Genomic DNA, 27,414 nt, shown 5'->3' on the forward strand with positions numbered 1-27,414 from the left:
GATTTGAAGAAAGAGGAAGCAAAAAGGAGAAGGTTCTGTTATAATCTTGCAATTAAGAAAAACCATCTTAATTATTCAGTCAAACATAAGAGCACAGATTCCCATCCCGTAGGTTGCAGAGCCCTAAAAGTGCCCAAAGCTCTGGTCTTGAGGAGGCACACCAAGTATTATCATTTTGCCTTTATTCAGTTTTAACAATTACTCTCTTGTCGGGGACTGAAAAGTAACTAACAATTTTGAGGGCAATCAGGGCTTTGCCCCAAAGCATGACTATCCCAGAGGTGCGCTTCCTCTCCTTTAAGGAGGCTTTCTCCAAACCAGAGACAGACACAACTAACCCCTAGTGCACAGGGCTTCTTACTCATCAGTAACCATTGGTACCCATTGGCATGGCCTCCCTACTCCTCACAGTCCTGTCTGCTTCAGTGGACCCACAACCCCTTGCCTTAGTTCTGAGTTGCTATTTGAAAGGGTTGCCCATTACCTGCCTTCCCAATCATTCCCACTCTCGAGAGGGGCACAGGTCAGACTCCACTGCAATCCCTACCTGCCTCAAAGGTTAAAAGCTAAAATTCAACAGTCACCTCCACCAAGATCCACATTCAGTCCTACAGATGGCCAAAGGAAAGTGCTTTTCCCTAGGAAGAGTTGGTCAGTTCCCTCTCACATACCTCTTTAGACATTCTCAGAGACTGGGATGAGAAGCAGGAGTAAGAAAGGAATAATACCATGGGCTGGGCTGGAGTTTATCACCAGTCTACCTAGGATAAACATCAAAGCCACACTGAGGCTGTCAGCATTTCCTGAAGGAGGCTGGATTAGCTCTTGAATTAAGAACATAGAGAATGCTGGCTCTGGGGCTGCCACAGAGAAGGCACAAGGGCTTGCCCCCCCTTTCATCAGGACAGAAGGGCTAAGAGAAGAATCTGGGCCATACGTAGTAGCCAATCGAGATCAAAACACCCCCGACTTTGAGCTTGTAGCTTTGCCATGGCTGGAGTGATTGAAGTAAAGTTCATTTGTGATGAGTGTGTGTGTGTGTGTACATACAGGTGGATAAATACAGAGAGACACCCAGAGAGAGAGATGTCAGTTTATACATACAGCAGGATCTCATTTTCCATGGCCATTATATTCCAAGACCTTCTGCCCAGGTTGAAAATTGCCCATATTAGCCAACCCCGTTATTAATAAGTATTTCTTTTACAAACACACCTAGGTACTTTCTTAGGCTTATCAGAGCCCCGGGATCACTACTCTTGTCCTTTGGGGCCATTATTAAAGACCAAATAGTATCAATGAAACAAAGAAAAAAAAACTGCCCTAACAGGAACAAGATTTGTTACAAGTGACAACTCTAAAGACTGATGCAGGAGCTGAAGTTCGGTGGGAAACAATGTAATGATTCCATAATACTTCTCAGGGCGAGAATGAGCATGATTGGGAGAACTGCTGTGAAACTCTATGCCTCTTGGGGAACTGGAGCCATTTTAGAGTGTAATTAACACTTTCCTTTTACTTATTTTTCCTGCCTTTTTTTTAATTGCCAATCTCTATACCTGAATGCCTGTGTTGAGTTCAACTAAAACAAGGTACTACTTAGAAATGGGAGGTCCTAGGTTCAAATCTGGCCTCAGATATTCCTAGCTGTGTGACCCTGGGCAAGTCACTTAACCCCCACTGCCTAGCCCTTACCACTCTTCTGCCTTGGAACCGATTCAAAGGATTGATTCTAAAATGGAACATAAGGATTAAAAAAAGGTACTACTGTACATTAACTTATACATATATATGTGTGTGTATGTACATGTGTATATGAATTTCATGAGTATTCTATAGACACATGAATTTGCCTAGGTAACACCATGCACATATTTGAATTCATATATTTTTTTTAATAAACCAATACTGTGTATTGGTTCTAAGACAGAAGAGTGGTAAGGGCTAGGCAATGGGGGTCAAGTGACTTGCCCAGGGTCACACAGCTGGGAAGTGTCTGAGGCCAAAATTGAACCTAGGACCTCTAGTCTCCAAGCCTGGCTCTCAATCCACTGAGCTACCAAGCTGCCCCCTGTGTTCATATTTTAGAAGTGTGTAATTCATTTAACCTCTGGCATAGTGGTCAAATTGCTAGTCCTGAAATCTAGAAGACAGAAGTTCAAATCCTACCTCTGGCAATATATGATTCTATGCCAATCATTTAACCTCTTTGAGCCTTCGTTTCCCCATCTGCTAAAAGAAGGTGTTTAACCTGATGGCCTCTAAGGTATCCTCCAGATCTATATCTAGGATCTTATAAATTTCAGAGACAGTTTTTTAAAGAATACAAAAACCAATTTCTTTTCTACTTCCACAATTGTAACCTGTCTATAGTCTCTAGACAAAAAGTTCTGAGTTTCTTTCAGGATGGGGAAAAATTCTATACAAGAGAGTTTGATATGGTGAGGAAACTAAATCAGAAGACTTGGTTCATGTCCTAACTATATCATTTGCGGACCACAGACAAGTCATTCAATGTTTCCAAGCCCCACTTTCCTCATCTACAAAATGGGTACAAAAATGCATAAAATGCTGCCCTACAACGACTGTTGTGAGTAAAACACTTTGTAAAGACTCAGTAGGTCAGTCAATGAGCCTTTATGAAGTGCTTCCTGTGTGCCACATACTATGCTAAGTGCTGGGGATGCAAAGAAGGCAAAAACATGACTTTGTCCTCAAGGAGCTTATATTCTTTTTTTTTTTAATTTTTAACTTTTAATATGTTTTTCCATGTTTCCATGATATATTTTCTCTCCCTCCCTCTTCCTAGATCCAATAAGCACTTCCACTGGGTTATACAAATGTTATCACTTATACCTATTTCCATATTATTCAATTTTGGAATAGAGTGATCTTTTAAAACCAAAACCCCAAATCATATATCCAAATAAACAGAGGATATAACTAGTTTTTCTTCTGGATTTCTACTCCCACAGTTCTTTCTCTCAGTGTGGATACCATTCTTTCTCATAAGTCCCTCGGGGTTGTCTTGTATTAGCAGAGCCTATTACATTGGACAGTTCCACAGTGTATCAGTTTCTGTGTATAATGATCTCCTGGTTCTGCTCATTTCACTCTGCATCAGTTCCTGGAGGTCTCTCTAGTTCATGTAGAAATCCAAGGAGCTTATATTCTAATGGGGAAGAAAGCATGTAAATAATTCAGTAGAAGGTAGAGACATTGTAAATTGGAGGTCATCTCCGAGGGGAAAGAACTCCTATAGTAGGTAGAATTTGAATGAAGACATGAAGGAAGCCAGAGAAATGAACAAGTAAGAGAATATGGAGGGGCAGACCCTTCCAGCCATGGAGGACCGCCAGGGAAAAGACACAGATGGAGAGTCGTGTTGGAAAAACAGCAAGAAGGCCAAGGTTAGCTGGGAGGAGGGAAGTGTAAGAAGAATCCAGGTTATGAAGAGCTTTAAACACCAGAGTTTCTGCCAATACAGAAAGACCAACTCTTATTACAAGTATCTCTTGGCAAGGTTTCAAGAAAAAACTAGAAGTCTCTCAGAAGAAAGGACTGGAGTTAGTTCTGGTTCTCCTAGAGAAATAACCATATCTGAAGATGGGCATTTCTGGGAAGTTTGTTTCATGGAGGTGACTGAGAGCTTGGTCTAATCAAGACACAGCCAGGTAGCTCAGTGGATTGAGAGCCAGGCCTAGAGACGGGAGGTCCTGAGTTCAAATATGCCCTCAGACATTCCTACCTGTGTAACCCTAGGCAAGTCACTAACCCTAACTTTCCAGCTCTTACCATTCTTCTGCCTTGGAACTGACATTCAGTATACATTTGAAGACAGAAGAGTTAAAAAAAAACAACCCATAGTCAACCCAAACTCCATCTTAGAGAAGACACATTGGATGTATTGGTCAAGGAGTAAGGGACACTGGCATCGGGACAGATGGATTCCAGGACAGATATTATTCATGAGTGACGCTCTCAAACATGCAGATCTGTCCATGCCACGACATTGCTCAATAAACTCCAGTGACTCCCTACTATTTCTAATACAGTAAGATTCAATAAACTCAATCAAATAAATAGAACCAAACAAACTCCTCCATTTGACATTTAAAGCCTTTCACTCTCTGGCTCCAACTTACCTTTCTAGGCTTATCCCATATACATCATTCCCCTTCACTACCCTTCTAGCCAGCCAAAGTGGCCTTCTTGCTTCTTCCCACACACAATACTCTGTCACTCTCTCTTCCATCTTTGTCTTTACTCGGAAGTTTGAAGAAAATGTAGAGGCTGACAAATTAAACCCTTTGGTTTAATTGCAAGCATTGCCTTCGGCTTGGGCTCACTGACTCTTTCAATGACTTTTCTCCTCTGAGAATCTCTAGTTTCCTTCAGATCCCTACTGGAGGGTCCCCTTCTACACCTACATTCTTCCTCTCCAGGAACTGTCTTGTATTTATTTTGTATATTTTTATGCAAGGACTTAGTATCCCCAGTGAGTAGCACATAGTAAGTGATTAATAAATGCTTCTTAGTTTGCCATATGTGTACATATTGTCTACTCTATTCTCATAGAAACTCCTAAGGGCACTTTTTTTTAGCCCTTACCTTCCATCCTGGAACCAATGCTATCCATTAGTGTTAAGGCAGAAAAACAGTAAGGGCTAGGCAATGATGGTTAAATGACTTGTCCAGGGTCACAGAGCTAGGAAGTATCTAAAGGCATACTTGAACCCAGGACTTCCAAACTTCAGGCTTGATGTTCTATCCACTGAGCAACCAGTTTTAGACATTTAATCTCCATTGCCTAGTATAGTTCCTGGCACAAATGAGTTGTTTAATAATGATGGCTTACTGGTTAATGCCAAAGGGCAGGAACTACTTGATCCAAATTTTGTATCTTCACCAAGTTCTTAAACAGAGTAATGCATATAGTAGGCACTAAATAGATGTGAATTTTAAAGTATGGAAGGAAAGATAATAGGAAGGAAGGAAAGGAAGGAAGGAGGGGAAATGAGAGACCGAGAGCAAGAAAGGAGAATGAGATAGAGAAAGAAGGAAGAAAGAAATGAAGAAAAAATGAAAGAAATTAATGCCTTCTCTAGCTTCAAAATTGACAGATAAAGCAAATTAGTCTGCACATTTTAAAGAAAAATTTGAGATCTCTCTATTTCTTAAAAAATTGCTTCTTTACAATTATTTACCCTATAATGTTAGGTACAGAACCATGGGGTTTATCTTTATAGTAAGGTGGCATTTCTCAGACTCTGAAGCTCTTGCACATTTAAAAAGGGCCCATGAGTTCAGGCTGAAGCCAGAGACGAAAGCTGGCTCAACCAAGGAGTCAAACTAGGTGACCTCTAAGGTCTCTTCCAACTCTGAGATTCTGTAATTTACAATGTGGAAGGAAATACCAGGACTCATGACTGGTAGACTATATTTGTTTGGAACACAGCAATGCCAGAGTAGAACAGAAAGGGCACAGGGAACAGTAAGAGAAGGGCTTCTGAATGCTATTTCTGTCAATGCTACCATCATTCACGCAGTGTCCAATGTTGAAAAATTAAGGATTATTTTGGTCTTGTCTTCTCACTTACCTCTTATATCCAGTTGGGCCTCAAGTCATATCAACGCCACCTCTCCAACATCTCTCACATGGCTCCTACAGCCACCATCCTGGTTCAGACTTTCCCTCCTTCCACCCAGACAATCATGATAATCATGCCAGAGCTGTACTATCTCACACCTCTAATGCATCCTTAATACAGACAACAAACTGATCTTTCTTTTGAACAATTTTATTCACATCACTGCTCTGCTCAAAAATCTTTGTTGATTCTCCCTCCTGCCCAGATGAATCCCAAACTTTCTAAACTAGTATTTTTTTTATTATAAAGATATTTTACTTTTCCAATGACAAGTAATAACAAATTTCCACATAAGTTTTCTGAAGTTACACAATCCAAACTATCTCCCTCCCTCCTTTCCTTACCCCCTCCCAGAGATGGCAAGAAATTTGAGTTGGATTATTACATGTATTATCATGCAAAACATATTTCCATGTTGATCATTTTTGTAAGAGAATAATCATATAAAACAAAAATCCCAAAACGAAAACACAAATAAACTAAAGTGAAAACCCATATGCTTTGATCTTAATTCTGACTCCCACAGTTCTTTCTCTGGGGGTGCAAAGCATTCTTTGGCATAAGTCCTTTAGAATTGTCCTGGATCATTGTGTTGTTGAGAGTAACTAAGTCTTTCACAGTTGATCATTCCACAATCTTGCTGTTACTGTGTACACTGTTCTCCTGGTTTTGCTCATTTCACTCTGCATCAGTTCACATGAGTCTTTTCTGGCCGAGTATTCAAGGATTCCACAGTATGATAATGACTTGCTTTTTCAGCCTCATCATTTTTCAGCCTTATCTTATCCTTCACCCCTGTACATACTCAATACTCAAGCAACTAGACAAATCTTTGACTACCTCAATACATCTGTATTTTTCTATCACTCTTTGCTCTTTTTCCACCAGAAGAGCCTCCCTTCCCCTCTTTGACTATTGGATTTTAAGTTTAACTCAAAATGCTTTTTTCCTCCTTAAATCCCCTGTGCATGTGGGACTTTTTACTTCAGAAAGTTTTTGGTTTTTATGCCTCACTTACATACTCTGCTCCTGGCTCTCTCGACTTCTCTACCTCCATCCCAGCTGCCATCTCACTCTGGAAGATGCCTCTTGACCCTTCCTCCAAATTGTGAGCCCCTCTTTGGAACCTCCATTTCAGGAAGTATCTAAGAAATGTAAAAGAGAGAATCTGCAAGGGATATCATCTGTCAATCAAAAGGTAGAATTCCATTTGGAATGTTCCCAGGAAAAGACAGTTGGAAGCTAACCCCACAACTGAACTGAACTACTACTCTCTTGGCTTTGGAGAGGGGAGGGAAGAAGAAGGTTTTGTGTGGCTGAGGGTGGTGGATGAACCTGAAGAGCTAATTGTGTCTCTGGACTTGAATTAATCAAGCTGAGATTATCTGGCTGTTTGGAAAAGAAGAAGAAAATAATTGTCCTCATATCTCCCTGATAGACTTTGTGTCACAGTGGTGACAGAACTGGCATTTCCCAATACCCTCCTAACTCCTTGTATAAATTAGGGAAACCCCCACCCCTCTTACCTCATCCTCCATCCTGTCCTGTCTTCCCCAATAAACCTCCTTACTTGAGAAAAGAGAAAGAAGACTATCTTCTCTAAGCCTCATAGCTTCACCTTGAATTACATAGGTGACTGACTAAGAGGAGGGAGGGGAAGAGAGGCAGGAGGGAGAGGGTGGAAAAACAGATGGCATTTGAGGGAGGAGGGTAGGCAATATCTTGATCCATTAGCCATCTAGTAGTGATCAATAGACACCCTCTGGTAGTAATTCTCTACCTCCTAGTATCTCCTCTATTACTATAGAAACCCCAGTATCCATTTATTACAGACAGCCATACTTACTCCTCTCTCAGTTCTATTCCTTACTGCCCTCATATACACGTACACATACATACACGCACATACACATACACATACACACACACACACACACACACAGACACACATAGCTTTTCCCTCTTCACAACTTTTGAAGTCCTTTTTCTGTCTTCTTCCATTAAAATGCAAATTCTTTGCTTGCATTTCTATTCCTTTTGTTTAGCATAGTGTCTGACATGTAATAAGCACTTAGTAAACTCTTAATCTATGTACCTATCTATCTCCTCTATCAATCTATATCCTCTATCAACTCTAGATCAAGAAGCCAAATCCTGCTGACTCTAGACTTGACACTCACTCCACTGAGCCACCTAGCTGCCCCTATCAGTATCTTTCTTAGCATGTGGTGCCTTGAAATAAATACCTTATTGGTTTGAGTAGGGCAAGGGACATCAAGACAGTTGTATTCTTTGGGGGGGGGGGGACACTTGGCCTCTTACTGGCTATGATAAAAGCCATTTAAAACAAAGCACTATAGATATTTGGCTTATTATTAACACATTTTGTAAGCCTTAGGTAGCGATAAGGACTGGACCTTTGTTTTATTGGTAGAAGGAACTCCCTGATGAGGAAATTTCCTCTTCTTGGCATGTTCTCTGTAATTTAAAGATGAGTGAGAGTGATTGGCAAATCACACAGCCCCAATTGCCCAGTCATTACCACTCTTCTGTCTTAGAATTGATTCAAAGACAGAAGGTAAAGTTTTTTTTTTTAAAAAGCTGAAAAAAGAAAGAAGCAAGTATTTCTTAAGTATCTAGTATTGTCAGGTATTCTGCCAAGTAGTGTGCAAATATTATCTTATTTGATCATAAGATAGTTACCCAGGATGGCACAGCTAATACTAGTGAAAAGCAAGAAGACAAAACCAGCTCTTCCTGGTCGCAAAGTCCATTCACTATCATCTATACCAAGAACACCTTAGAGCATTACCGAGAGAGACAGTATGGAACACTGAATGGAAAGACAACTCAGTTACAAAGACCTGGGTTCATATCCTACCTTGGGCACTTATTTGCTAGATGACCCTCTGTCAGTCATTTAACCTCTATGCCTTGGATTCTGCATCTGTAGGAGGAAAAGATGAAAGAACTCAGTGACCTCTAAGATTCCTTCCAGGTCTAAATCTAAAACTAGAATATAAATGTAAGCTAAGCAGGTATTATCAATTTGCTTTGTCTCCCAGTGCTCTTCTCCTACATGTGCCCATAATTCTCCCCTCCTCTAACTTAAAGTCACCTCCCTCCATCCCACCCCACTTTGTGTAAGTGACCCTATTCCCCGGAATCTCCTTGAGTGACAGAGAAGACTCTCAGTTAACCTCACCCCTACTCACATTCTCCTGCTTGTGTCTCTTTGCTTTGAAGCCTTTGATGCTTCTGGCAATGACTGGCAGTGACCTGAAGGCAACCCTCCATTTTTTCTCCTTCTCTTTATGGAGGGGTCCAGGTATAAAAGGCTCATTTTTACATACACATACATCCACCTCTTCCAACCCTTTCAGTAACAGGTGATTGTTTGTCTTCATGAACCATTGCTGACACCAGCAAAGAACATAGTTCTAAGCCAGGGAGGATGCTATAGATTCAGCCCCCAAGGGACAGCATGATGGTGGAGAGAGAACTGCCCTCAAAGCCAGAATGACCTAGGTCCATGTCTCACCTCTCATATATACTAGCTGTACGACTCAGTGCCCCAGTCAACTGTCTGAGACTACGTGTTGCAGTAAAGATACTGAGCATCTTCATCATGCAGTTCCCTGTACCAATGAGATCCCATAATATGAATCCATATGAGATTGATTTTGGGTTGGGGTGGGGTGGGAGGGGTTGACGCATAGCTAAAGGGATCCATATGTAGAAATGTACTTTTTTGATATAGTCATAGGATAAGAGAATTAGACTCAGTGGATCGAGAGCCAGATCTAGAGACAGGAGGTCCTAGGTTCAAATCTGACCTCATATACTTCCTAGCTTTGTGACCCTGGGCAAAGTCACTTCACCCCTATTGCCTAGCCCTTACCACTGTTCTGCCTTGGAGCCAATACATAGTATTGACTCCAGGATGGAAGGTAAAAGTTTAAAAAAGAAAGAGAGAGAGAATTAGAGCTTTAATGATCCCTTAGGAGTTATCTAGTCCAACTCTTCTTTCTGTGGATGGGAAAATAAAGCCCCAGGAAATTTAAGCAATTTGTCCAAGGTCACATATTTAGTCAGGAGTAGAAATAGAATTTGAAGCCAGACATTGTTGTTTTCACTACCCCATACTGTCAGCTTTCTTCATCAAAATGGTTGTTCTTGAGGCAGCCAGGTGATTCAGGGATAGAGAGTCAGACCTGGAGATGGGAGGTCCTGAGTTCTAATGTATCCTCAGATACTTCCTAGCTGCATGATCCTGGGCAAGTCACTTAACCCTGATAGCTTAGCCCTTACCACTCTTTTGCCTTAGATCTGATACTTAGTATTGATTCTAAGACAGAAGGTAAGGGTTTTAAAAAAAAAAAAGTTCTCTAACATTTACCAAGGGCCAATACTGGGCTAGTCCATACAGAACAGGAATTAAATTCAACCCTTGCTCACTTGAAACTTGGCAGCCAGATAAGACAAGCCCTATATACAAAGATGTTATGAATACAGGGAGAAACATTGGCTCAGGGGATCGAGGCCATGTTGATTCTGTCACCTTTGTGTTCTAAAGTTCCAAATGGTCAAGGCAGGGAGAAAGAGACTTCCTCTAAGGAAGTGAGTCTAGAGTGGAGTAATGGGGAGAAGGCAGGAAGGTGACTGGGTCAGTGAATGGTGGGAAAATTGCTTGCAGTCAACCAAGGGCACACGGGAAAAAAAGTACAGACGTAGGGGAGAAGCGTGATGGGATCCGTGAAACAATGAGCTTGAAGTGAAGGAAATGAGTAGGGCAAACAAAGGAGAGAGAAGAGGAGATAGGCCAGGATTTTTGATTTGCTTCAGAAATAATCATATTAATTTCTGTTTAGAGAGTATTTCAAGGGTTTATAAAGCTGAATTAGAAGCAACGTATTTATTTTCCTTACATGATGTTCTGTAATAATTTGAGTTATTCAAATGTGGACACTGGAATTCTTCAAGCAAAGGTTGGATGGAAAAGGACTCTGATTCACATATGGTTGGGACCAAATCACCTCTGAAGTACTCCCTCCCTGGACCCTTGCTTTGAAATTTTGTGCTTCTGCATTGTAATTTATTCACAAGAAACCCCTGATGTAGTACAAGCATTCTCTTCATTTAAAAAAAATTTTTTTTTCATTTTAGCTTAATGGCCCACTATAACCAGAAGATAAGCTCTTTGAAAAGTTTATGAATTTTTTTTTAACTTCCAGATATTGTGAGTAAGTGGAAAACCCTCTGGGTTTAGAGTCAGAGAGTCTGAGTTCAAATCTAGCTCTGCTGCTCACTAGCTGTATGACCCTCAACTAGTTATATCCTCCCTTGGCCTCAGTTTCATCATATGTAAAATGATGGGGTTGGACTAGATGGCCTCTAAAATTTCTTCCAAGCTCTAATCTATGATCTTCACTACATGATTTAAATTTACTACCCTATCATTTTATAGAAGAAGAAACTGAGGTCCAGAGAAGTTTCTGATATCTCTTTCAACTCTGAAACTGAAAATCTTTTGAATTTAGGGTCCCTGAGCCTTCTGCTCCTCAGAGAAATAAGATTTATAAAACATTTTTAAGTTGGACCAACAAGGACAAAAAAAAAATACTTTTTAAATTGTTCTTTTCTCTGTATGAAACCAATAAGATGAGACAAGGAGACTTACACTGGCAGATACCATGTATGTAGATATAAGAAAGGAGTAAAGTAGATTATAGTGAATCATTGACCTGGTTTTCTTTAGAAGTTTGATGTGGATCTTGGTCATCAGTACCTAGAATCTCACATTAGCCAACATCATTGTTTTGACTCGGTGTTTGTTACCTGGAGATGATCAGAAACCTTGGGTGCCCCAACCAAATCTCATGATCAAAGCTACTCTGTCTTACTTGAGGTCCGTTGAATAAATTCAATCCAATCCAAGTTGACTTGGTTGAATGAAGAGAAAGATTACACCAGACTAATTATTGACTCAACATGTGTTTCTGTGAACCATGGTCCAATCTTGTCTAACAGTCTAAAAAGTTGAACAAATTCCATAAATGTTGGGAAAACCTCTTAAGCAATAATATCTGACATTTTATAGTATTTTAATTTTTTAAGATGTTTTCCTAATATTATCTATAGAGAAAATATTTGGTATTTTCCACTCCTGTTATTAATCCAATAGAAGTATCCTTTGCAAAATTCACAAACATTCTCAGTACAAAATATTCCATCTGCCACCTCCATTCCTTTGTGCAAATTATTTCCCATTCCTGGGATGCTCTTCTCCTCATTTCTCCCCCTTAGAATAGTTTCCTTCACAAATGTCACCTCCTACAAAAACAGTCCCTAATATCCTCAGAAGTTAGTACTATCTTCCTTTTTCCCCAAAAAAATTTTTATTTGCATAAATGTTTTACTTATATTAGTATTTTTTAATTTTTATATAACTTTCCTTTCTGGATATATCTCTTCGCTATCTTTTACCCAGAAAGCTATCCCTTGTAACAAAGATGGAATGAAAGTAGTTCTTCAAAGCCCAAGAACCACTTTAAGAATCTCAGGATGAAGACCTCCATGAACTGATGTGAGGTGAAATACACAGAATTAGGAGAACATTATACACAGTAAATGAACCACTGTGGGACCATCAAATGTAAATGACTTTTGCTACTAAAAACAGTGAAACATTCCAGGACAATCCTGAGGCACTTATGAGAAAGAATGCTATCCACATCTAGAGAAAGGACTGTGGGAGTAGAAACCCAGAAGAAAACATATGATTTGCCGCTTTTTATGTGGGCATTTTGGTTTCTAAAGATTACTCTATTACAAAAATGAATAATATGGAAATAGGTTTTGAATTACAATATATGTAGAATCCAGTGAAATTGCTTTCCAACTCTAGGAGGAGTAGGGGAAAGGGGGAGACAACAAGAATCATGTAACCATGGAAAAATTTTTAAAATAAAATAAAATTTAAAATAAAAAAATCTCATGATGTATGTATTATTCCACATCTCTGGGCTCCCACCTACACAAAGACAGAAGGAAAGTAATTTGCCTATGAAGTCCCTATTTGTTCTTCTTATTAGTGAGACAGTTTCAGTAAAGATTCAAGGATAAGTTTAGGATTCTTGGTCCAGAAGTTTGTTTTACTTTGCCCTTCCTCACATTGTGGACCACTCATTTATATTATAATTGAGGCCATCATAAAAATCATTTTATCTTTATCTGGAAATAATTATAATGATATAGACAGCAAATAAGTAAAATGTAAGGGTAAATAAAGGAAGGTTTCTGGCATCAGTGAGACAAAGGAGGTGGAGGAAGTAGAAAGGGGATGAATTCACTTGGTTGCATTGAAGCAGCAAATTCTTCCTAGTGTTATGGTAGAAATTACAGAAATAGAAATGAATTTAAGTATAATTAAAAGTCGGTTTGCAGAGGCTAGCATGACTGCCTGCTAGGAACTCTAGAGAAAAGATTCTAGAAAGTGGGAGGAGAGATTTTGACAGTGCAATGATCAACTGGGCTCTTCCTGTAAGGGAGCTGAGAGAAGAAGGAGCTGATCTCTTGTTGATCCTGTTTTACCAAGCCTGAGGGTGAGAGAAGAGAAACCTTTGGTGTCCTTTGGGAGTACCTTTTCTCACAAGAAGAAATATACCTGAAGAAGATCCTACATACTCTCAACCCTGACAAAGAACATTGTTGTCCAGAGGCAATTGTTGGTATGAGGGCTGAGGGTCCACCTCAGGCCCAGCCCAGCTGGGTTGAACTCAGACTTCTAGAGTTGATCCTTTTTCATCTTGATACCTGTCACATCTTGATAAGTCAACCAGGGAGGATTTATAGTGTCAGGTAGAATCGAGGAGGCTTTGGGGATATTAGCAAGAAGCAGAGAGCAAAAGAGAGCATCAAGAAAAAGAAGCCTTTAACTCATGGTGAACTGAGAGGGAAGAGGGAAGTGAGAGACCTTAGTGATTCCTTCCCTCCTTCCCTCCCTTTTGTTTTGCCAATAAACCTGTTAGTTTTTACATCAACAACTGTTTTGGAAAACTGAGTTGTGCTCTGGCTCAGTGTGGTAAGGCCCAACTGCCTCACTGTACTTAGAGGGGACGGGGGTATCCCTTGGTGGACTTCAACATCCACACACCTCAGTGTACCCTACTATTTCACTAGGCATGTCACTCATTAAATGGATCAGTGAACCAATCAAGGCCCAAATTTATCACAAATCTGTTCAGATCAAGGTATCAATGCCTTTTCCCTATGATGGGCTGGCCACTGTTGTTAGCCTGTATCTGAACACCCCTGGATCCCTATCAGGGTACAAACATTCCTGGGTTTATCCAGTTGAAAGTGATTTCTATCTCCAAAGGGCCTTCAGTCCTTCCTCCTGACTAAAAAAAAACAAGCAAACCTATCGATTTTCCATCAACTTCCTTGCTGATAAGGAGCTACATAAGTATTTTGTATTTAGTTATCTGCATACCAATCGATTGTCCCCAGTAGTACCAGCGGCCTTGAATTCACCTAAACTAATCCATGTACAAGCGGTGCTCCCCCTCTCCTAACCCTCTGAAAAGATGCTCAGAGATCTCTAATGAGTTCGGATGGAAATAAAGAGAGTACCAGAGGGCAGTGTCATTCCCTTTAAGGTCCATTCTTCCTGGATCGATGTCCAATTTTCAGCCATGGAGAGAGAAAGGGAAAGGCACCAAAGGACCACCCAGGATTTGTTGTATCATCTTAAAGCACTTCATTATTGAGTCACATGTTTCCCCCAAAATGGCCAAGTAGAAAGTTCAGCATGCCAGTAAGTATGCTCTTGCCAGAACAGACCTTGAAATTCCCTTATATTTTAAATAAGTAGATTCCTTTAAAGTGTTATCTCCTGGACTGCTAAAATTTGTTCTCCAAGAGATAGGAGAGCTCATGGATTCCCACTGCAAAGCACTGATTAGGTTCTCATGAAAATGTTGGTCCTGGTCCATGGCTACAAAGAACCAACTTTCAGGTTCTCTCCACCCATTTACTAAAAAACAATAACTCATCTGCGGGTATCCATCAAGATGACTTAAAATCTGCCAGGTATGACTGTAAAATAATGAAACAAATTTTTTAAAAAGAAACACATCAGAACTTGGTTGAATATAAGAATTATTCTTTGAGTCAGCCCGGGAAGCTATATCCAGCCATCCACCAAACAAGTAGTTATCAATTATCTCCCATGTCCCAAATATTATGTAAGGCATCATAGACAGAGACAACATATGTCCTCAAGAAGCTTACATCCTATCCAGTAAGATGTGGTTTTTTTGAGCATACATGTATATCGTATATATAAATACATACATAAGTAATATTATATATGCATATCCATGAATCATGTGCCTAGATATGTATATACAAAATATGTATCAAAATGTCTATAACAATTTTCTCCATCAATAACAATGAGTTATCACAATTGTATCTTAGTATCACAGTTGCTGACACACTGCCTGAGTAAATACATATGTCACCAAAAAAAGAAAGGAATAGCAGCTCTGTGTGTGTGTGTATGTGTGTGTGTGTCTATTCTAAAGATCACACAATTTTGAGAACATGAAGAGATTAATTCTCAGCATGGTACTGTGGATTGACCACTGACTTTGGAGTAAGAGAATGGTTCAGATCCCACTTCCTGATACGTGACTGCTTAATTGAAGGCACGTCAACTTCCCCAAGCCTTAGTTTCCCCATATGTAAAATTATGGGATTGGATAAATGGTCTAAAAATCCATTCCAGGTCTAGACCTAAAAGACAGAGCTCACTAAAAATTTGAGAGGGAAATCATGGATGTTTTTATGACCAAAAAAAAAAAAAAGATTAGGGAAATCTCAACAATTACTGGCCTAAATTTCTCCCTTCTCTTTACAAAATCCTGATGGGACTAACTTAAACTTATAGCCATAAATTGCCATTGATAATCACAAGAGAACATTCGAAAATTCCTTTGGTAATGTCTTTTAAGACTATTTTTTTTATGTATTTATCATTAATAATGTGCTGTAGCCTATTTAAGTCTACCACATACGTGCCACCCTTTAGGTGACCTGAAAATGTTGATTCCTTGGAAACTGTGGTTTCCTGCAATTTCGATTATTGCAAAAGTTTCCTACCTGTTTTCCCAACTTCAAATCTCTCCTTATTCCATCCTCCAAACTGTTGCCAAGGTGATATTGCTTAAGTGCAGATTCTGACCAAATGACTCCCCTATTCAACCACCTCCAGTGGCCTCCTATTGCCTCAAGGATCAGATACAAACCTCTCTGATAAGCCATTAAAATCCCCAAAACCTGACTCCAAACTATTTTCAGAGAAACTGGTTTTCTCTATAATTCTCCCAAACAGCACTGCCTCTTTGGAATCTAGGCTCTTTGTATGGTCTGTTTCCCATACCTGGAATGCCGTCCATTCTTATTAAGGAACCATGTTCTTCCTTTCGAGTAGCCTTCTTATGGCTGAACCCTTTCTCTGTGCCTCCCCTCCCCAACATCTTTGCATGTGGCTCCTTTAAACTGTTTGTGTGTATTCTCTTGGTGAGTTCTTTGGGGACAGGGATTGACTTCCATTCATTGCATTCCTATCACATAGCAGCCATTTTGCAAAAACTCATAAAAGACCAAAAAACAAAGTGAAAAAATTCTGCTTCAATCTACAATTAGACTCCAGCCATTCTTTCTATTCATGTGGACAGCATTTTTCCATTATAAGTACTTAATAATTGTCTTGCATCATTGTCTTGATCAAAGTAGTTGTCATTCAGAATTGATCATGGTACAATGTTGCTGTTACTAGATACAGTGTTCTCCTGGTTCTGCCCACCTTGCTTTTTTTCGGTTCATTTAATTCTTCTTAAGTTTTTCTGAAACCATTCCCAGCATCATTTCTTTTTTTTAAAACCCTTATCTTCTGCCTTAGGAACAATACTCTGTATTGGTCCCAAAGCAGAAGAGTGGTAAGCGAAACAATGGGGGTTAAATGACTTGCCCAGGGCCACACAGTGAGGAAGTATCTGAGGCTAGATTCGAACCCAGGACCTTCTGTTTCTAGACCTGACTCTCAATCCACTGAGCTACCCAGCTACATCCCACTCCACCCACATCATTTCTTATAATACAATTGCATTTCATCATAATCATATACTATAACTTGTTCAGCCATTTTTCTGATTTCTAATTCTTTGTCACTACAAAAAAAGGTAGCCTATGGGAATGGTTTCAGAAAAACTTGAGAAGAGTTAAATGAACCGAAACAAAGCAAGGTGGGCAGAACCAGGAGAACACTGTACCTAGTAACAGCAATATTGTACCATGATCAATTCTGAATGACAACTACTGTGGTCCCTTTTCCTTTTTCTGTCTTATTTTTTTTTGAAGATTTTCACCTACCTTCATTCCTTCATCACTTCTCCCCTGAAATGATTCCTCAAGGATCGCCAATATTAGTCCAACTATCATAACTGCAAATTCTTTGTCCTGAGCCTTCATTTGTTTGGATTCATTTTGAGCAATTCCAGGCTCTTACAAACTCCTTTTTTATCCTGAGTTTCAACTTGCTCATAATCACCTTTGCTTACCAAGTTATCATGCACAGGAGATAGAGAACAGCCCTCGCAGCCAGGAAGAGCTAGGTTCAAGGTTCACCCCTGACACATATTGGCTATGTACAGAGAAATTGCCAACCTACGTTGCCAGAGAGTTTCATCATCCAAGATTTTCACATATCACTGAAATCATACATTGAGTCCCTGGCCCAATCCATATTTTTTTAACCTTCTCTATAAAGCAAACTTAAATTCCTTTACAGAAGAAAAGTGAGTTGAATAGTTTTGTCTTCTCATCATCACATTTTCATTTTATTCCAAGCAAATGTAGTATCAGAAAGGGTCAAATCATTTGTTAAAGCTTTCATGTTATCACTGTTATTCTTAGCATTAATTGTGAGAGCCAGCTCATTCTGTGCCTTAGTTTTGCTTGCCTGACTCTTACAGGCCCACATATGCATCCTTTTTGTATTGTCCTCAGTTGACTGCCCTCATTTCTCTTTTTGATGTGTTCTTCTGAAATCTGGGCTCATTGACGAGCTCTCTGGATCTCTCCATCAATCCCTTTAGACATTTTCTCCCGTTCTCATCTAAATTATTCACTTGCAGCTCCTTCAGAAGGGATGGAAGCAGCCTTTTCATGTAGATGACTAAAGCTGTTCTTTTGCTCGGGTCTTTGTTCTAACTTGTCATTTCACAAAAGTCTTCTAAAATCACTGGCATTGCTCCCACTTAACTCATTTATTTTTTTAGATGGAGAAAAAAGGAAAAATTAGACACAGGCTTCTATGTGATGACTTTTCTCCTAAACAAGAATGACAATTCATAGAAGGAAATACTTAATTAGATAGTCATTTTCTATGCCAATTATTCTTGTTATGTTTATTCTATTTAACACTGGCTGAACACCTACTAAATGCTTAGTTTAACTTGGGGCTTTATAACAATGATTTTTGTCATTGGAGACATCAAACTGTGGCATAAATGTCTAAAGTAGAGGTTCTTAAACGTTGTTGCGTGTCCTGGAGACCCTGACTTGCTGCTTTCTGTCCAGTCATTCTCTTGATGGCCGCCTTTCAACTGGTCAGCTCCGAGGGCCACCAAGTCCACCCAGACCTACGATGACCTTGAAACCTGTGGTGGATGGAAGTGCCTAGTCTCAACTCTCAAAAAGCTGCCGAGGGTGCCCAAAGGGGAAATATTTTCCTCCGGCTTCCCGAGAGGAACCAAATCTGTCTCTCTTGTGGTTATATTCCTCCCACTAACTTCCAGCCTTTCCAAGGTCACAGATGTCATATCACATAAATCAAAGAGAAACCTACAATTTTCATAGGAAACAACATTCCTGATGAGACCAAGATGTTGTTTTTACACCACGATGTCAAAGTCCTTGGAATCTGTTGAGACACACAATAGGAGGGATTCTCAAGGATCCACAAATATGAAGAGGAATCTTTAGGAAAACTCTTTGCATCAGTCCTAAAAATAGGATAGGTCAGAAAATACTTTTAAATCTCTAAGAAATGCCTAACACACCAGACATTTCTTTTTTTTTAATCCTCATCTTCCATCTTAGAATCAATACTGTATATTGGCTCTAAGGCAGAAGAACAGTAAGGGCTAGGCAATAGGGGTTAAGTGACTTGCCCAGGGTCACACAATTAGGAGGTATCAGAGGCCAGATTTGAACCCAGGACCTCCATCTCTGGGCCTAACTCTCAATCCACTGCTTAATCCAAATCTCAACCCAGCTGCCCCCTAACCCTCTACTTTTGCAATATAGAGAGGAAGATTCAATTTCTAAGAGAGTTCAATTGATTTAATATCATTAGGGATATTAAATCCAGTAAATGTTAGGTTTTATGCTTATTCGAAGCTACTCATATCATCACATTTTTCATCAGCAGTTTTGTGTCATGGAAAGAAATTTTCATTTTTCATTTTGGAAAAATGAAGTGAAAAGAAGCCCTCCTTATTTTTTAAATTTTTTAGCTTTCTGTGTAGATAAAGCTTCTGTTAATTAGATAACAAACCAATCTAATTTTTTAATTAATATTTCAAAGTCTGGTAAAATGTAAATAATGACATACTGTCCTAAAACAATGGAATCACTTTAAGGAATCACTTCTGGGGGGACTAGGCTAGACTGTTTTATTTTCCCTAAAAGGTAAGGGAAATTGGCCCAGAAGTCTAAGACTTCCTGATCACCTAAAGGCATAAAATTGGCCCGCTTGTGAAAAGACCGTGTCCCCTGAGACTTGGGAGCTATCTCACTTCCTTCAGTTCCCCCATTACTATGAGGATTAGAGGAGGAGTGAACCTACCAGTGTGGAGGCCTTTTGAGTATCCTTTCCATCATTTGTCCAAGTAAACCTCCTTTTGTTATTAAGGAGATGAACCCCAAGTCTCTTATTTTATTTCAGTATCAACCCAGAACTTCGAAACCAACTAAGCCAGGCCTGTCCTCCAACAGCTTAAAGGTCCCTTCTAGGTCTAGAACCATATGACCCAACTGTGAATGCAAAAACTGGTTCCATCTTGGAATCTACTACTTACTAGCCATGAAATCTCCTACAACATCATTTCATTGCCCAGAGCCTCAGACTGATAAATCTGTACATCCTGCCATCTATGGTTGGGAAGGATGAGAATTTGTAAACTATTAGGTACTGTGTCAATGTGAATTCCTTTTTATGACAACAGAAAGTCAACTATTTCTTTGGTCCAACCTTAAGGAGGCACGTTCAATTCTACCCATCCTACAAAAAGGAGAGTTTCTTAGCCATTTTTGTTTTAGTTCAATTCACTCAAGAATCTCTGATCAGCAGATCTCTGACATCTCTCTCAGCCCTAATTCTGAAGGTGTCTTGGAAAAAAAGCCAGCTCCCATTTATGGGAACACTTTGTAACATCAATACATTCTTAGGCAACAGGCTAACCTAGAGAAGGAAAAGAAACAAAAGGCCATGTAAACAAAGCTCAGGAGAGAACATCTGACTAGAGCAGGAAGGGCCCTTGTAACATTCCAGCATGCAACAGTTACTTACCAGTTACTAGGTGGCATCCTTCATCTTGGCAGCTGGGCAACCAAAATGGCCTGGAGAAGAAGGCTCCTTAGACATAAAGAGATGCTGCCATCCATCCTCATTGCAACTTGGTACCTCCACTAGGATGTCCTCAGCACCCAGTGAGCAGCCCTGCCCAGAGTGCTTATTCCATCTTTCTTTCAGAAACCTAAATGATATCGGCAAGTGATAAATAGAAAGATCATAGGCTCTGGCATCAGGGGATCTAAGTTCAAATAATATTTCTGGGTATACTACAGGTATAACCTTGGACTAGTCTCTTAACTTCTCTGGGCATTGGTTTCCTCATTTGTCAACGAGAGGGGTTCAAGGAGGATATGGCTTTTAAAGGTCCCTCCCAAGTCTCAATCTATGATCCTATGATTCTTTGACACTCATTTGGGAAATGTTAGGGATTGTTATTGTCATCTATTATTATCCAATCAGGCACAGCCTTTCCTATGGATTCTTCTCTATTTATATTACATATGTCCATTCCCTTCTCATTCTTTCCATCACCTTCTTTAACTCTTAAACCAGCTAGTCAAAAAGCATTTATTAAACATTCAATATGTGCCAGGCATGGGAAAGCTAGGTGATTCGATGGATATAGTGCCACGCTTGGAGTCTAGAGGACCTGTCCTCAGACACTTCCTAGCTGTGTGACCCTGGGCAAGTCATTTAATCCCCAATGCCTAGCTTTTACCATTCTTTTGCCTTAGAACCAATCAATACAGAGTGTTGATGCAAAAGGTAAGGGTTAAAAAAAAAAACATATGTGTCAAGCATCATGGGAAGAATATAAAAGAAGGCATAGTCATGGTCCTTACCCTCAAAGTGGACATTTTAATGAAGGAACAAACCAAGAAACAATTATCTACTGAATCTACAAGACATATACAAGGTAAATGGGAGGGAGTCTTGAGAGAGAAGGTGCTGGAAGTAGGGCAGACCAGGAAAGACCTCCTGAAGAATGTAGGATTTCAACTAAGGCTTGAAGGAAGCCAGGAGGTGGAAGTAAGGAAAGAGAACATTCCAAACATGGGGACATCCTAGGCAAAAGCACAGAGGTTGGAGATGTAGAGTCATGTACAAAGAAAAACAATAAGGTGGTGTCACTGGACTACAGAAAACACAGAAGGAACTATAAGAAGATTGAAAAGGTAGGAAGGGGCCAGATTGTGAAGGCTATATTAAGTGTCAAACACATAGTTGTCTGTTGGATCCTGATAGGGAGCCCCTGAGATTTATTGAGCAGGGGAGTGACAGCCAGATGTGCCTTTTAGGAAGTTTGGTTTGACAACTAAAGGGAGAGTAGACTTGAATGAAGAGAGACTTGAGGCAAGACCAACCAGAAGATTTTTGTGGAAGTCCCAGAGGTGATGAGGGCCTGAACCCAGGCAGCAGCTGTGAATGGAGAGAAGGGAACACAAGTGGGAGGTGTTAAGAAGGCAAAATCAACAGGATTTGGGAACAGATTGCAAATGGAGGGCAAGAGAGCCTGAGGAATCCAGAATGGCACTGAGGTTAACAGTAACAGCCTCCCAATTGGTCTCACTGACTCTACTCTCCCCCTTTCAGTTATTTCCACACACCTTCTGGAAATTTATTGAGTCATGCCTAAGCATTCTCTGCTGTCTGCGTAGTCAGCTAGGCATTGCCCACCTCCAAAACAGCTAGCTCGATTCCCTTCCCTAAGACTTTTTTCTTCACCTGGCAAATGTTTTCTAATGCTATAGCTTTCTACCTCGATCTGATAGAGTACAAGGAGAACTGCTAGGACTGCTCTGTTCTTGCTGTTAGAGCACAGACAATAGACAAAGGCGCTCCAGTCAATGGACCACTTGGATTTGCATCCAAAAAAACTTCCATTGGGGAGCAGCTGGTGGCTCAGTGGATGGAGATCCAGGCAAAGAGACGGGAGGTCCTAGGTTCAAATCTGACCTCAGACACTTCCCAGCTGTGTGACCCTGGGCAAGTCACTTGACTCCCATTGCCTAGCCCTTACCACTCTTCTGCCTTAGAACCAATACACAGTATTGACTCCAAGACAGAAGGTAAGGGTTAAAAAAAAAAAAAGAAAACCTCCATTCATGATCACTACTTGGAAGGCTCTGGGTTAGTTCCTGAGGAGACAGAAACAACCAAAAAATGCAACTGTCTTTGCCCCTGGGGTGCTTACCGTCTACTTTGGCTGGGGGGTGAGGGGGGGGCTACTTTAATACTTTGCTAACTCCTTCCATGGTTCACATTGCAATGAACTCCCAATTTTTCATCCAGTGCAACATTTGTTTATGTCCTCGTGGAAATCTGTCACAGGCAATCCACCCAACATGTAGTGGACCTCTTTCTAGATGTCTTGACATTGAATGGGTACCAATAGAACATCCTTCTTGCAGTAAAAATAATAATTTTACATAGGTTTATGGTTTTATAGGCATGTTACATGTTATCTCTTTTAATCACCAATCCTGGGAGGTAGGAGTAATTATTATCCCCATTTTATAGATGAGGATACTGAGGCTGAGAGGATAAATGACTTGCTCAGGATCACAGAACCAGGGTCTGAAGTAGATTTCAAACTCAGATCTTCCTGACTCCAAGTCCAGGATTATCCTTTCTCCCTCCTACATCTTTTGAACCACTTCTGCGCATTTCTGTATTAGTCCTTTAGAACAGGGTTGATTTTTGACACATAGAGGATAAGTATAATACAGGTAGGGTGAATGAAAGAGAGATCAAAAGGATAGACCAGAAAAATTTGAGGAAAGATAGAATGCTTTCAGTCTGGGGAAATCAGGAAGACTTCACTGAGGAGGTGGCAAATGAAGTAAGACTCGAAAGAAGTAAATCGGGGAAGGTGAAGGTGTGAGGAGGCTGTGAATGATTCAGCTGATGATACCGGGGAAATTGAGGGAAGAGGACAGTCCCTCATACCATGATCGGAAAAACAACTCTAAATGCATTGCCTCAGAGGATGGGTCAACAGGGTCATCTTTCAGTAAGGAGAAGTATATATTTATAGTATAAAAAACTATAAATGAACTTATAGGTAAGAGCCCAATAATTCCCTCAACAAGACAGAGATAAAGGCTTCTGGTAAGAGCTGATGAAAGTTTTAAGTGCTGTTTCCTTTCCATTTTTGTTCTTTTATACCCAATTCAACTTCAAGTTCTGCCTGATCCTACCTCAGACACTTACTGCTTGTATCATCCTAGATGAGTCACTTAACTTTCTCATGCCTCAGTGTCCTCATCTATAAAATAAGATGATTGATAGTCCCAAATCAATGACTATCATCCTCCCACCTGTACTTCCTCTCGTTCTGATCTCCCCACACTCACTCTTCTATCCTCCCACTCCAGCCCTGAATTATAAACTCCTGTAGGGTCAGGATTGGTTCACTTTTGACCCATGCAGCCCTGGTCCCTGACATAATGCTGTAAACCTCAAAATTTCTCAGACTTATGAATGTTAGGGGTTTCCCCCATTGGGGAATCTTCTACTGAAAAAAATTCCCTAGCAGATGGTGAGAACTCTACTTGAGTGTGGGGGCTCCTAGCTTGGGAATATCCCTACTCCACCCTACTTAGGACTGCTTTAGGACAGAGAGCTCCTTGAGAACAATGAAAAGTACTTTGATCCATGCTTATGGAAGGGACAGGAAGTTCTTTGAGTCATGACTGTTTTAGAATTGATACAATGGGATACTAAGTACCTATAAAGGTGGGGCAACTTGTAAACTACTTAAACCTAAAAGGGTGATAACTTATTCAGAGGTTTTTTCTAATGAAATTTGTCCACACAGCAGCATTTTTTTCCTGACTTACTAAAGAGATTAAAACTACTCAGCTGTGAATTCAAAATGGGCGGTCCTTTAGAAACATCTACAGTGATTGGTAGATGTAAGGACTTAGGGGAGGTGACAGAGAAGATTTTGCCCTTAAAAATAAGAGCTCAGGGAAGAGCTAGGGAGTCATTCTGAAACATTCATATTGGAGAGACTCATTCTGAGGAGACTGATTCTGAAACATTCAGATGGAGGAGGGAGCTGGTGAAAGCAGCTGAGATGCTGCTGGCCTGGTGTCATTAGAAATCCTTACTTAGACAGATCTTATGGTGAGTTAGAAAAAACTGACTGATTTCTCTTTTAAGACACAGGTCTAGGCCATATTGGCTTTGAGGCCCTTCATACTTATTCCTTTCTTACTCTCTCTCTCTCTTTCTTTGATTACTCATTATATTGTTAATTAAAATCTCTATAAAACCCAATTGACTTGGGTATTTGAATAATTGGGAATATTTCCCTGGCGACCACCTTATATTTGATTTTAAACCCAAGACACTGTAGTGAAACATATTTCTGCAGTCAAACTTACTCACCCTCTCTTATATCTATCACAATTTATATCTTCCACTATTTTAACCACTACAGTTTAAGACCTCAACCATTTTAAATCTCACAATGCTTAACAGCAGGAGGAACTTAATAAGATGTTGATTGATCGACTAATTGAGTCACCACCCAGCCCCATGCCCAAGATCAAAGGCCCCCTTTCCATCTAGGCTGAAGTCACTTTATTGCCCTCCTGTTCTATCTCCCCTCCTTCCTCTTACCTTCAGCCTGGGTTCCAAAGTCTTATCTTCAGTAAACTAAAGATGCAAGACTAAAGGTTTCAAGCATCTCTATAGAAATGTTTGTCTCCGATGAGGTATGGGAATGTCCAGTGCAGGATATATGCCTGTGCAAATATTCGTGCATAAGTGCCTTGCTAAGAGTGTAAACAGGTGTGGGCATTGGCCCTCCGGGTCTAGCTTCACAAGTACACAACCTTCCCCTTCCCAGATCTAAGAAGGAATAGAGTCTTCGCTTTGCCTTTAAGATGTCCCTTCTTGAGCGGTCTTCCCAGGATCTGGGGGGAAAGTCAATCAGAACCAACCTCGGGGGAGACCAGCATCAGCAGTCTAAGCTCCAGCAATCCAGCCAAATCTAAAATGGCAGAACACAGCAGGGGTGGCTCCCATTAAGGGAAGTAAATATATCTGTCTTTCTAGAATTCACTGCACCAGCCCCTTTTGGAGGAGGCTTTTCCTCCTAGGACAGTGCTTTTCTCTTCCTCTCCCAAATCATTGTAATTATTTCACCAATATTTCATATTCTCCCATAGATTGATAAACTGCTGACCACAGAGTGTAGGCTCCTTGAGGTCAAAGGCTGCCTTACTTTTTTCTTTAGATCTTTATATTCCTTGAGCATCGGGTAGATAATAAATGCTTCCTTAGTAATAAATTGATATGTCGCAGATGGATCTCATAATTGTGCCATGACAGAGATACTCATGAGGCATTGTTAGAGAGGTTAGAGAGCAGGACTTGAAGGAAGGGAGACTTGCATTCAAATCCCACCTCTAACACATACTTGTTGTGTGATCCTTGACAAATGACTAAGGCAACCAGCTGGCAAAGTAGATTGGTCTTCCTGACTGCAAGTCAGGTACTCTGAGTTCAAATCCTACCTAAAAAACTTACTAGTTATATGACCCTGGGCAAGACATTTTAACTTTTCTGGGGCCTCAATCTTTTTTTTTAATTTATAAAAACCCTTACCCTCCATCTTGGAATCAATACTCTGTATTGGTTCCAAGGCAGAAGAATGGTAAGGGCTAGGCAATGGGGGTCAAGTGACTTGCCCAGGGTCACACAGCTGGGAAATATCTGAGGCCAGATTTGAACTTAGGACCTCCTGTCTCTAGGGCTGACTCTCAATCCACTGAGCTACCCAACTGCCCCTTCAATTTCTTTACCTATAAAATAAACTCAATGGTCTTTAGAGCAGGAACTCTGTTTTCTTATGAAGGAAGGTTGGCAAATTGGAAAGGTCCCTGGTCTCAAAATACCTCCTCCATCCAAAAGTCACAATGCCCAGAATTGTGATGGAGACCTAGCCATTCATTGTTCTACAGTTTTTAGTTTGTTTGTTTTTTTTTTAATCCTGGGAGTCAACTCAGATAAATAGCAAATGAGGTTATTAGATAAAGCTAGAACCTATTCTGGTGAAAGGATGAACCAAGGCAATCTGTGCAGGGAGGAAAGGGGGCCCTGGGAAAGAATGGCCCTCTTTTGTCTGTCTGCCTCCACTCTAGGAGGCAAAGTTCATTCTAGTTCAGCCAGAAGAGGAATTCTGGAGAGTCATAAAGCTTCCCTTAGTTCCATCAAACAGGAAGCAGGCTGGGAGAGAGTAAAGAGCAGCACTATGACAATAGAGCCTGGATACAGACCATAGTTACACATCCACTTCTTGGCTCACCTCTCCAACTCCCTGTCTCCTTTGTTCCATTCCTCGGCTCCCTTGGAAGATGGAGTTGGAAGCCAAGGTTGAGGTATTACCCAAAATGCTCCCACATCATGACGGGTACACACACAACATACACACGTCAGACCCTCACCCACTGCAAAATGGCATCATTGAAAACTAGAAGATAACATGGAGATGCCCCCATACTGCTCTTTGTCCAGTTAGGTCCACTCCTGAGGAAGGCCCATGAATAGATGGACACCATCAAGCCTCATGCTTTAACCCTTAGACTCCCAACAACCTCCAACCTTCAACGCAATTCAGATTGTTCAGGGACATCACATTGACACTAATGGAGAAGTCCATTACATTCAATTGAACCATAGTGTATCCGTCTCTGTGTACAATGTTCTCCTGGTTCTGCTCCTCTCACTCTGCATCAATTCCTGTCTCAGTTCCAGTCTCCGTGGAATTTCTCCACTTTATTCCTTTGAGCACAATAGTTTCATCACCAACATATACCATAGTTTGTTCAGCCCTTCCCCAATTGATGAGCATCCCCTCGTTTTCCAATTTTTGGCCACCACAAAGAGCGCAGCTATGAATATTCTTGTACAAAACGCAATTCAGCAATCGTCAAATATTTGTTATTTACAACTCTTCAAGGCTACAAGTCTTAAGAGTTCATTTTTCAGTCATTTGCAAACCATGCTGCCTTTCCTCTGGCCATCCTCCTCATGCTTGGAAACTTTAGACTCTTCACCTAGAACCCTGGGCTCAGAGAGATGAGTTTTTTCTCACTTTCTCCA

At 40.5% G+C, this 27,414-nt stretch overlaps 1 long non-coding RNA gene across 1 annotated transcript; it reads right to left on the minus strand.

The window, feature by feature from the left end:
* Positions 1-1,940: 1,940 nt before the first annotated feature.
* Positions 1,941-18,718, minus strand: LOC103097172 (uncharacterized). The gene is made up of 3 exons (XR_472487.2): positions 17,091-18,718; positions 8,533-8,598; positions 1,941-3,172 (listed from the first exon to the last, which is right to left on the minus strand). It is a non-coding gene; the product is annotated as an uncharacterized LOC103097172 (long non-coding RNA).
* Positions 18,719-27,414: the final 8,696 nt, after the last annotated feature.

The sequence above is a fragment of the Monodelphis domestica genome, chromosome 5, assembly GCF_027887165.1.
Source record: "Monodelphis domestica isolate mMonDom1 chromosome 5, mMonDom1.pri, whole genome shotgun sequence".
In the NCBI taxonomy this organism is placed as follows: Eukaryota; Metazoa; Chordata; class Mammalia; order Didelphimorphia; family Didelphidae; genus Monodelphis; species Monodelphis domestica.